The sequence below is a fragment of the Calypte anna genome, chromosome 3 (assembly GCF_003957555.1).
Source record: "Calypte anna isolate BGI_N300 chromosome 3, bCalAnn1_v1.p, whole genome shotgun sequence".
NCBI lineage: Eukaryota > Metazoa > Chordata > Aves > Apodiformes > Trochilidae > Calypte > Calypte anna.
Genome location: NC_044246.1, coordinates 60,039,608 through 60,052,944, shown reverse-complemented (window position 1 = coordinate 60,052,944; position 13,337 = coordinate 60,039,608).

Below are 13,337 nucleotides of genomic sequence, written 5' to 3'. Positions count from 1 at the left end.
CAAACAAATCACTTTCTGGTACACTGAGACCACTCCCCAGCAAGGAAAATGTAACTTGGAGGGTGCAAAGATACCTGAGATGTTTACCTTTTTTTCAAGACACTCGGGTACAGAGAAAAGAAAAAGGCCTGTGGAGAAATGCACTCTCTATCCATACTGAATGTGCCAAAACAGGATCTATTGTTTTCTTCCCTGGTCAAAATGCAATGGCTGCAAGCAATAGGGAAAGGCCACCTTCCTCTTTAAAGCACACCAAGCTCATATGCCAGGCCTGGCAAAAGAATTTCACCAAAACATATCCACATCATCATCATGGAAGCATACACAAACAAAGTTTTTGTGTTTGTAAAGTGTCTTTTCTTCTTTTCATCTAGCTGACTTTGGTGTATGTAAATCATGCATATAATTATAGGAACTAAAATACAAATACATATTTCAAACTCAATCCCTTGAAATCAGTACAGCCACTAATATTAGCAAAAGGAAGAAAAGGGCTACTTCACTTTTGAGAAACAAAAAAACAGCACAACAAATGCAAGTCACCAGTAGTGACAAAGACTATATTACATTTGAACATACTTAAACCCAGAAAAATGGCAACCATAGCAATAGTGCTACAGATAATTGCATCACATCCACAAAAAAAGGTTCTACTTGGAAGCAATTTGATTTTTTGACAAAAGCATATGGTGTCTATAAATTCATTATGCTTAAGTTGATGTCAAGCCTTCAATTCAGTATTGAAAGAGCTGTATGTCCAAACATGTCTCATACATCCAATCATAATCAACATCGACATTCACAGTAATAACATGAATCTTTAAAGATGTCAAATATTGTGAAAAACTGTAAAATCTGGATGCTTATCCCATCTCTGTAACAAAACCATCTGAACTTGATGCATTTGCAAAACTAATCTGGAAATTCCACAGGAGAAATATTCCTATGAAAGAAACAGAATGTGTTATCTCAGAAAATAACTTACCACAAGATACTTGTCTCTCAGTGCTCACTTTGGGCCATGTGTTAATACTAAACTAACCTGTCTTTAATCAATGTTTGTTACTCGTACGTAGAGTCAAAGAAAATTTAAAAATTAAATAAAAAATAAAAGCAATGAAAATGGCAAAACAAATAAGTCTTCTATTCTATTACTCTACAATTAAATATAGTTTTGCTGTATAAGCTTATGCTACTTCTTAACTGCCATCTGTTTCCATGTTCCTGAAATATCTGACATTCCTATATATAAGCTTTTGCACATTTGTTTATTATGCAAGTTGTTTCTAAGCTCTGCTTTCTTTTTCAGCTTGAAAGAGCAGCTATGTGTATGCAATCAAGAAGAAAAAAACACCATGTGATTTACAGGTGTACCTGGAATTCACCATTGAGAACTGTCAACTGAGGGGATTAAAACAAATCCATAAAGTAAAAGTAAATACGATATTGTGAACATTGCAAAATAATGACTGAAAAACCCTGTTCTGCCACCAAATCACAGCATTTATTTAAAAATCTGGGGGCTTTTTTGTTTGTTTATTTTTTGCCTTTTGGGTTTTTTTTTTTCAAAAAAGAAAAACCTTAGGGGTTTTAATTATTACATTGGCATAGTTTTTGGTACTTTCTCTAGTTTCACACTCCCTGTAAGACCTCAGCTCCCTCATACTCCCCTCCCCAATGAATTGTCCTCCCTGCCCCAAGAGAAGTAGTAGAATAGCCTGCCCCCAGCCCCTCATCTTGCAAATCAGAACTCCCAGTTATTTTTTGCTAGTAAACATTTTCTTTGTACAGCAGTTGCTCTAATGGACTTCAACAGACTTTGGGTTGTTCTCAGGCTATAAGATGGGTGGCACCGATGGAAAATCCTGCCTGAGGGATTTGATTTTCAATGTGGAGTGTTCATGTAGATGCACAATCCAAACACAATCAACAAGACACATGTGCATAATATCTGCAAGCATCCAATAGCAAATTATGTGATCTAGACACCAGTTGGCTTTGAAATCATGGTTGTTTCTCAGCGCTGCCTCTCTCATAGTGTTTTTACTTTTGTATTGGGAACTTGACTGTGTGTCCAAACAGAGCAGCTGACCATGAGACAGAGGCTCACAGGCAAAGTCACAGGTACCTATTACTCACAGTCAGCTTCAAGGACAAGAGCACTTTCTGAAAAATCAACAGTGGGCACCAAGTTCAGCCCAATAAGCATTCATGCAGGTGACACAACCGTGGTCTGAGGGATTCAGACTTGCAGGTAAATTACTGTATGACATATCTTTCTTCTAGGAGCAATTTTCCAAAAAACTTGGGCCCAAATTCTAGCCAGGCTTGGTCGGAAGGGTCTGCTGGTCATCATTTGGTCAGCAGGTCAGGAGCCTTTGGGGACTGTCAGTTCATTTTCTTACTTGCTGAGCTGGCTGCCTGCAGTGGGACGTGGATGTTCATGAGTTGTCACACCACGAACCGAGTCTTCTATCAAATTGCAGCCCTCAGCCCACAGAGCAAAGGTGCCACTTCAGTTACATCTTAGTGTCTTCTCCATGCAAACTGTGGTGCTTCACTTCAGGTCCACCCTGAGGATCCTAACGGGACATGATTAGAAGGGCTGTGCCTTTCCCAGGGTCCCACCACCCAGGAACTGTGGGCAGGCTGCAACTTTCCTCAGGGCAGCATTTCCAAGAATCTCTTTGATGTGATTTACAGCCGCATAGGCAGGCAGTAAGAGCGTGGAGGCTCAGACCTGCTGCAGTGTTTGTGCAAGTGGGCACAAGGATAGAAAGGCTCTTTGTTCCTTGCTCTCCCCTGCTCCCAGATTCAGCTTTCAAATGTGGGTGCTGGGCTCTGATGGCACTTTTCAGCACCTCCAGTAATGTGATTGATGCGCTGTTGGATCACATCAGGTATCCCGTTTGCCACACTGAGAAACTTCCTTTAGGGCCGTATGTTTAGAAATTAATCTGATGTTAAAACTATAAAGTGGTTTCAAATGATCTGCATCTCAAGAAGAAGCCTGAAAGGGAGTGATTTTTTCTTTCTGTGCCACTGTCACTGAAAGCTTCTTGTCAGACTTTCCTTAGCTAGAACATGGCAATAATACCTTGATCGTTCACTGTATCAAATCTGATAAGCACAGTATCATGACCCTGAGCAGGCTGAAGCCATTATCTTGTGATGCTCTATTTCCTTTCCACATGGCCCTCTGCTACCTTAAGAACCAATTCTCACCCAAACATCATAAATTTTTAATCTCAGTGTTAGTAGACTGACATGGGTGGTACTTCTTCTTTGCTTTGCAGTAAGGTCAGAGTGTGAAATAACAACGAAGGCATCTGATTCTCAAAGTAAACAGTCTAGTAGTGCAAAAATCACAAAGGCCATGTGTTGACTCCCCAGCTCCCAAATATTTGCTCTTAATAATATTTCATCACCATAATTTTCAAATTTATATTCCTCTCCCTGTTCTGAAAAACACGGCTGAAGGCAGAAAGACTGAGATGGATTGTTTCTTTAAGCCTTACCTGGAAACTCACCTACATTGCAGTAAAGCTCTTAATCAATGGTTGTTTTTCTAATTAGCAAGTGCTAATTTATTCTGCATTAGCTAAATAAGCTACCATTTTTTTCCTGACACGTAGAGAGAAGTTATACATCTTCAGCTGTACTTTGTTGTTCCATCTCTAAACAAACTTCCTTCTTGCCTCTCTCTGGCAAGAAGTTTAGGTACACACTTTGCACTTAGAGCCTCCCATGAGGGAAGTGCTGTACCATGCCCCTGCAATCATTGCTGGGCACTGCACTGGAGGAGGGGGGATGAAGAACGACAGGGGCAGGTGGGTGTAGGAAACTTGAGGCTCAAATTGTCCTGGGTTTGAGCAGCCTGCAGAGAAGGGTATTAGCAGTGCATGTGGTTCTAGGGAGCTCTCTGATATTCAGCTTGAACGTGGGTGCCACAGGTATCCCCTACTAAGTTTTGGGCTGTCGTTTCTTAGGCAGGAGGAATCTTAAGACTTAAAATCAGCAGGTTTTTCTTTCAATAAGCTTCTTATTCAATTGTCAGGTGTAATTGCCAGCAATTTCTTGTTAAAATAAACTTGTCTTTGTGATAACAGTGAAGATAATCAAAGAAGTTCACTGTCCCACATCAAACTCCACTCTTTCTCTGTATCAACATACTCTGGACAGCTTGGGTCTGATGCCACTCTAAGTGTTCCTGCTGTCAAATACTGTATTTTTTCCCTGTCCCACACTTCTCTTTCACTAATAGTAAGGTTGTTTTTCCTAATCTCATTTAAGCATGGTATAGTTCTCCTGTCACTTCCACACATGCAAAAAGAAACTGCAACAGCAAGAGATACTGCAAAGGGAAAGCAGAGAAGAAAAGTCAGCAGGAGGGTCCTGAGAACAAATTGATGGCTTGCTTGGCTCAAACACCTACTCCCAGAGGAAGGGCAGACTACCCCTTATGAGTCCCTCCCACCTAAAAGGGCTTGTGCACCACTACTTAAACACAGAGAGAGCAGACGTAGGGGTTTGTAGGGCAGAACCTTTACATGGCCTCAGGTTATAGTAGCAAGCTCTGGAGCACAGGTAGGATCATTGCATTGTGCAGCCCAGAGTTGCTGAGGTCCCCATGGGTCATTGGTTGGCATGGTGGGATTGTCTTCCTTGCAGACACAAATTTTAACATCACTTTTTAACGCTTTTAGTAGAAGTCCTTCAAAAAAACCCTGATGCTGGCCACGTCAAAACATCACTGATGATTGTCTGGTTGTCAGACAACAATAATAAAAATTCTAATTACACTAATTTGCAAGGTGAACAAGGGACATGTAACACTCATGAAAAGGTTACCTTCTGAGGTGGCTGAGAATGAGCAATTCTTACTTTCAAGAGTGAACGTAACCCTCTGAATACATTTGGTTTTGCTAGCTCTGAACACAGTATAAACTCCCAATAAATGGACACTGGCAAAAGAAACTAAGAGATCCCAGGAATGAGACTTCAGCCTTTCTCCAAAGAAGCCCCTGTTATCAAGAAAAGTGAGTGGTCTGGAAGAAAAATTGTTGATGTCTCTCTTCCCCGAGGTACTTCAAACAGCAAATGAACACACAAGATCCCATGTTTATTTTCTTTTAAATATATTTTTGAAAATATTGTGTGATCCAAAATACGTGTTTTTCAATTTTGTGTGCCATAGTCCAGCCATGAGTGATGTATTTTATCCATATTCATAATAGTGTACAAACTTTCTATTCATAGCTCTCTCCACAGCATAAATTTTGGTGGGCATGCTGGAATTTCCTTCTGCGGCATATGGTAATCCTTTACCTGAGGGCTTGCTCCAAATAAATGTTTACATTCCTCTGACAGCTCACTTGAAATGTAAAGGAACAAGGTATGTGAGTCTTCCATTAAATAACTGACTGCATTTACATGTTGAGGGAGGAAAGCACATAGCGTTCCTACACCGGACTGGCTGCAGGAATGTCCAACCTTGTTTCCTCTCATAAATATTTCATAATAGAAAAGACCTTAAAAATATGCCAGTTCAAACTGCGGATTGACCCTTCCAACTCCAGGCACCGTAGCTAGGAGGGACTGAAATAAACACCACAAATAAGCAGTGCCTGCTCTGGGCAGTCATCTGTGGAAACCACAGCCTCCTCTTTGGTCCCGGAGACCATCGTTTCATTCGGAGGCTATTCCAGGGAGGGCTGGCTGGAAGGGAGGGTGGTGGGTGGCAAGGGTCACACATCAAAGGTGCCAAGGAAGATGGAAAGAATCTGGAGAAAAACTTCCTAGTCTGGGATCGGGTTTTATTTTATTTCACCCAGTTCAAGCAAATAAATTTTTTACTTATGTTGATGAAAGCATGTCTCGGCAGCTAGGGATAAGCACACCAAAACAGTAAATAGTGTAAATGCTTATATATGGCTTCTGTATCCAGTTACTGAAGTAAATGTGCTGCTGTTTGTTTATGAGAGCACCAGGTCCATTCGTGCTCCCGTGCTCCCAGCTAGCCACATGGGGTTTCTTTAATCTTTTAATCATGATTCATATCACCAGGGCTATTTGCTTGGCCACCCTCCTTTAAGCTGCCACCAGGCTGGGGCTGGCTGGTTACCCAAACATCCCCAAGAGAAAGGGCAGCACAGGAAGTCAGGAGTTTGTTATTCTGCAGGAATCCAAACCCACAGATTCTCTGGTCACTCCTGCCTGCCTTCCTTGGCAATTGAGCTCTAATCAGTTATCCTTCAGCTCCCTTTGATATCCTTTACTGAGGGAACACGTTGTTTAGCCCCAGGAGGAAGGTGAAACACAGAGTCTCTTTCTCCTCTCTTGCTCACAATCCCTCACAGTGAAATATCTCATGGTTCCCAGTGACAAGTCTTTTGTTTCCTTTAAGGGCTCATCAAGAGGGTCATATTTTTTGCCATTTCTCCTGATTGCTATCAAGCCTACTCACAGGCCTCTGTAAAACACAAGGAGCTTGTGCAAATTAAGCAGAAATCAAATGAGTACAAGAGACTCACAATACCTCCCAAAAGCTGAGAAGTGCCTAAGTGACTGCTTGTCTGGGGCACTTAGTGGCTGATATGTACCCAACACCTTTGCTTTAGATAAAGGAAAGCTTTATGATTAAACATTAACATAAAACTAGAGAGGTAAATGGATTCCAGTAGCCACAGTAAATTAGCATTACCACCATAATAGTTTTTAATAAAAAACTGTTCTTCTCCAAAGAATGAAATTGTTTCTATAATCTCTAAATAAGATGGGATATGGACCCTTTGTAGGTTAATGTCCTATATAGTTCCCAGTTTACAGAGTGGAAACAGGGCACTTATATGCAAAGTAACTTATCTGAGTGTCACAGAGGAAGTCAAAGGTAAAGCAACAAATGGAAACAAACCAGACTATAATATAAATGTGCACGATTCTCACTCAAATTTGAAAACACTTTTATTCAAGCCTAAATTTGACCCTTACCTAATAGACTTAAGTCCCATGCTTTAAATATAAATTATCCTTTGTCTAGCAGTAATTAAAAAATCAATTCATTGTGGGGGAAAGGGATGTATTCATTAAGCAATTGATACAGATGTACTGAGTGTCTCAGGAAACTTCTCTGCTGAATTTGTATATACATATATATGTATATATATATATACTCTACCTACATGGTTCCAAGAAGTTCAGTAAGGACAAAACATCGAAGAGGAGAGGGAATTTCATTCAAATAATTCTTAACTGAAGTCACAGCTATTACCATTCAGTTATCATTGCTAACAGTTAAAATCAGGGGTTTTAAGCAGATGAACAATAATACCACATATATCTTGAAATTAAATAATCCACCAGTAAGTCTAGCTTGGCTCATGCCTTCGATTAAACGTGCCTTTCTTGACTTACTGGATGATAAGACTTCTGAAGTCTCTGGGGACCATCTACAATCAATACGCAGAACTCCATACATCAAAAGTAGAAGCCAATTCAAAAGCAGTTCACATTTTTTAGTACAAAAAGGTGCCCTGCTGTGTGATACCCAACACGTCCAATAAAAGTTTCTAGATATATGAAGCCTTTTCAGCAAATTTTCAAGTCAATAGACTTGGTGTTCATTTAAATGATGAAACAGATAATCAAATTGAAATGTCCTTGCTGGAAATAAAGCAACCTCTTACTTTCAGAACTTAAAACAGAGCACTGCTAGCAACGGTGGTTCAGAAAATAAGCTAGCACATGGTAAGAATGATGAGTTCTGATGTTTCTTGAGATCCAAACAGTAAAGGGGTTTGTAAACCAACTTCACAGTAGTATTTGCATTTTCCAGCTTAGGTAATATATTGAAAAGTCAGATGGGATCTCAAAGATTTTAGTACATTTTTTCATACACATACTGATAAACAACACAAAAGTTAATCTCTATAGTGGTCAATACAGTCAGATTGCACTGCAGAACTGTAAACTTGCACATATTCTTAATTCAAAAAAGTGCCAAGCTCTTTTGCTCTCTTTGTCATCTATTGACAATAGCAGGATCAAACTGCACTGATAGTTTCCCATAGCAGTTCATGCATCCTATTCCCACCTTTACATCAAAGCCTGCAGTATGTCCCCAGGGTCGTCAAGTTGAGATTAATTTTGTTATTTTCTGTTGATGAAGATACAGATATCAACACCTTAACATTTCAAACAAGTTCTTCAATGGGATTTCCTTCCATTTGAAGAAGTTCCACTGTGTTTAGCTGATGAATTGTAAAATCCATCCACAGTCCTCCACCAAACAGCTTCAGAAAATCATTGCAAAGGGAAGGACCTACACTTAAAATTAAGTCATGGTTTATCACTGCATCTTCATTTCATATACTCAACAGAGATGTTGAGAAACAACTTCTAAATTGTCAGAACATTTCCAGGAATATTTTTATAGCTTTCAACATACTTCTCACCACACCACTAGTCTTATGCAATTAACCCTATGGAAGTGTAATTTACAGTCTGAGATGCTCCTCTAGCATGTGGATAATCTCATATGCCTCGAGTCTGCCTGCATTATCATTAAATCCTTTTGGAACTGCACTTCAGGCCCCTTCACAATTCCCATATGGCAGAGAACAGGTGAAGGGGTTGATGCTTCTTGCACTCAGTAAAAAATCTACACTGGAGCCTGTCTGCAGCCAGGGAGAAGTCTGTCACAGCACAATAGCACAAAGAGTTGGTCAACACAATCTCCATCCTCCTCAGTAGACTGGATCATCCCTTCAGACAGTCAAGGGAAGCTACCTAACATTGCAGGGTGAGCAGTAACAAAACTGAATCTCAAACTGCAAAGCACATTATCTCCGTGGACAAAATAAGAAGTTTGGATCATCTATGCAGGACTTGAAAATTATTTCTCAGTCATTGTATTCTGAAAGCAACAAAATGTTTTTGAAAAATGTTGTGTTCTTCCAAAGAAACAGTGGGAGCTATTTGAACCCATATGTTTAATTTCATCTGGAGAGCTGGTTACAAGCTATGAAAAAATGAATTTTCTTTTCATTTTTCTTTATCAGAGTGGAAAGTTACTTCACAAATTTTAAAAAATTTGGAAAATCATTTATGTTTTTAAAAAAATAATAAAACAACAAAAAAGGTATGTGAGGTGTATAAAATCTCAAAATCTTTGAGGCTTTCTTTTCATGTTAAGAAACCAAAGCATGTGATGGTTACCAGAAAGAGGTCAATATGCTTCTGCATTTATGACATAAAATACAGTTTCCCATTATTTGAAGAGCAATTTTCTGTCAAGAAATTTGACTGAACTTTAGGTAGTAACAGATTTGTACCTTCAAATGTAGTTCTGTTTATCACCATCAACCCTGTTGCAGACTGTGGACCACTTCTACTTGGTAATCCATTGAGGTTTATAGCTTTCTGTAACGTTACCAAACTCTCTCTTTTATAGGTATCACCAAAAAACCCCAACAATTTCTGCAATTCAAAAAGCATTTACTGGAGTAAGTATCCTGGAAACATTCTTCCTTTGGGATATTTGAAATTTATTATATACATTTCAGACCAAATTTTGTGTTCATTCATGTACTCCTGAAATTAATGACAGGAGCACATAATTAATTTAGCGATGTATAGTTCCTGATGACCCACTTTTTCTGCCCTTGGAAATGAGAAAGTGTTCCCAGAGAATTTAGTGCCCGTATGCCAGATTATTTGTTGTGCATTGATTCACGCCTGTGTAGGTTCAAAACTTTGGTATTGTTGTTGTTTATCATCATCATTCTTAAAATAACTCCATTATCACTTGTGCTTTGTTCCTAGGCTCCCCCGTCAGATACTATTTACAATTATAGAACAAAAAAGAGTAAGTTGCATTTTTTATGCACTTTGATGTTTTAAAATCTGGACAAGAGACAGGATTTTACTTGTTGTTTATTTAGAGTTATTGCTGCTGTAGGTTTTATTTTACAGCAGGTGGGTAAGGAAAAGGAAGCTTCAAACAGCCCATGTGTTTGGATAGTAAGTGATGTCTTGCAACTGAATCTGTTGAAGTACTTTGTCCCTAACTAGGTTACAGCCAGACATCACCAGTCTATTGAGTGTTGATGGATGCTGAAGATGGGAAGACTAAGGTCTGAAGCACCATTTTTCTACCCACTTTTCCTTGTGTGTTCCCCTAAAGCATTGTGCCAAACCACCATGCACTATATCTGTAGTGCTAGGATTAATTCCCAGAGCATCACTGTATCACCTCTGGAGTGTCACATCCTGTGTGTTAACAGGACAGCAAATGAAGAAAAATCATACTCATGAAAGAAACAACACAAACAAACCAATATTACAGTCTACTTCAATGGATTTCTCATCATGCCTAGTCCTACAATGTTTACAAGACCTCTTCAGGCCTGCTGAACACAGGCAGCAGCAGATCTGTGCCCTCCCAGGCAGCTGCCTCACAGACCTCCTCAGAAGCAACAGTCATGCCAGTTATTCCTAAATTCACACATCCTTCTTTGAGCTGGAGGACTGAGGTCACTGACTGTGACACTCTGCTCTCTGGCATCAGCAAGTGAAAGAATAATTCTTCCTTTGTCTCCTGAATTTATTTATTTATTTTTACCCCACAATGATTCAGCAGCTCTACTCAGGACACCACAGGTCATCTGAAGCATCATGCCCACAAACTCCAGTAGAGCAGCTCCAAGAAGACATCCAGGAGCCATCCCCCTGGGATTCAGCTGCTTCTCTTGTTCTGCAATCTGAATTACCTCTTTCAGACCCTCCCAGGGAGAAGAGTTATATATCAGCCTTGAATGCTGCTTTTCAAAGGTAGCCATGTCATTACTCATTTTAAAGTAAACAACTCCTGTAATGTACAGTCAAACGAACTGTTTCTTATGCTATCTATAAAATGTGGTTTTGTCTGCTTTCTCTGGTTTCTTTGTTTCTTATGCATAAAGGCCAGTAAAATATGAACAAGCATGATTTATTGCTGTACATCATTATGGGAAAACCAGTTTTGACCACTTAATGGCCTTATCACTCCCTTTTAGTTCAGCAATATCTGGACATGGTCACTTTTTTATTGTAGATGATGAAGATGTGACAAGATACAATCTGACCAAAATTCTGTTCCACTGACCTTGTATTTGTGGATCTACCATTTTCTTCCTCTTCTCTCATATCTGTGCTTTGTTTTTTTTCTTATTCTTCCTTTCTTCATGGTCTGTTGCAAGTTCTCTCCTTGTCTCCTGCCTCAGTGATTCTTTGCAAAATTCTTCTTTCATGCATGTTTTCTCAAACAAGATAGCTCACTAGATTAATCCTTTCTTTTACCAGGAAGAAGCCAATTTAAACTCCAGTGGGGAGTTTAAATGGATTGTAGATCCTTTTCATAATTCATTGAGACCAGTCTTACAAGCTGGCAAAAAAAGAAATTTCTGCAAACACCATTACTGGTGGTATTAATGATTTCATGTCTTCTGTTGAAGGAAACACAAGAGATAGTGGTCAGGGTGGCTGGGAGTAAGGAATGTACTATGTTTTTTAAACAGAAGAAGACACAGCAACTTCTAGTTTAAAGGGGAAAAAAATACACTTTTACTTGCTTGTGTGCATTATCTTAGGGAAAGTACTGCATCACAGTTTAGGCCCAGATGGTACCAACCAGGCCTCTACTCACTCACCCCCCAACCCCCACTGTGGGACAGGGAGGAGAAAATCCACCTTAATCCAGACAAGGAAAGGGATGTTATATATATATATATATATATGTTATTTTTAAGAGCATCAAAATATCTCTGTGTTTCGTGACACTTTCAGAGTTAATTTGAAGTACATAATAGAACTCTATGGCACTAGTTCATGGCCTAAAATCTCAGTTTTATTCCAGACATCCAGCTCTGTTTGAGACATTCCTTTTCTGTAAAATGTTAGAAGGACCATCATAGTACATGTCCTGTTTCCTTCTTCAGATAGGACCATGCTTCTACCATGACAAGCCAATGGTATATTTCATTCATGCCACACAAAAGAGGATAAGGGAGAGTGGAGTTAAACATAGTATTATATTAAGCTACCATAATAACCTCTCTGTTTTCTGAGTTTTAAGAAGCACCATGTGCCAGTCTGGATCATGTAAAAAGTACAGTGCTGGTATAAGATGCAGGAAAAGACGTTCTCCAAGCCCTGTGTTTTTCATCCGGAGATTCACTGCATGATGGCAAAGAGGCATTTCAGTCCATCAATCGACTGATTGTTATAGTGTTTGTCGTTGTGGCACCTACTTGTTTTGCTAAAGGAAATGCTTCAGCAGGGAGAGCACACACAGCCCAGCACAAACTGGAGTGTGCCCGCATTCCTGACAATGATGGTTTACTTAGCCATGCAGGGGGAGGCTGTTTTCAGCTGCCTCTTCAGAGCGCCCATTTTTTCCTGAAAAAGGGGAAACTTAATAATACCATGGAGAATCATGGACTTGAGCTGCCTGATTTCACCACCAGATCTAAATTCTTCCAAAACAAAATACCTCAAAACATCCAGTGAGCAACAAGGTGTGCATTTATGCCCTGCTGTGTCAGGCTGTGGATTGGTTTTTCATGGTGACTTTCAGCCAGGTCGGAGTTACAAACCAGGCACAGTAACCCCAGACCAGTTGGTCTCCAGACTGTAACTGGCATAAACTTCTGCTCCAAAAACCTTGCTTTACACTGAAAAGACTTCTGTAATTTGTGCATTACACCCCTTAAGGGATGGAGCTTTGAGCAACCTGGTCTAGTGAGAGCTTTGAGCAACCTGGTCTAGTGGGAGATGCAGGGTGGGCAAGGGATTAGACCCAGCCAGCACGGGTTTAGGAAGGGCAGGTCATGCCTGACCAACCTGATCTCCTTTTATGATCAGGTGACCCGACTGGTGGATGAGGGGAAGGCTGTGGATGTGGTCTACCTGGACAGGCAAGGCCTTTCACACCTTTCACACCATCTCCCACAGCATCCTCCTGAAAAAGCTGTCAGCCCACAGCTTGGACAGGGGCACCCTGTGCTGGGTTAGGAACTGGCTGGAGGGCCGGGCCCAGAGAGTGGTGCTGAACGGGGCTGCATCCAGTTGGCAGCTGCTCACCAGTGGTGTCCCCCAGGGATCAGTGTTCGGCCCAGTTCTGTTCAGTATCTTCATTGATGATTTAGATGAGGGGATTGAGTCCACCATCAGCAAATTTGCAGATGACACTAAGCTGGGGGGGAGTGTCGATCAGCTGGAAGGCAGGAGGGCTCTGCAGAGGGACCTGGACAGACTGGAGAGTTGGGCTGATTCCAACGGGATGAGGTTCAACAAGGCCA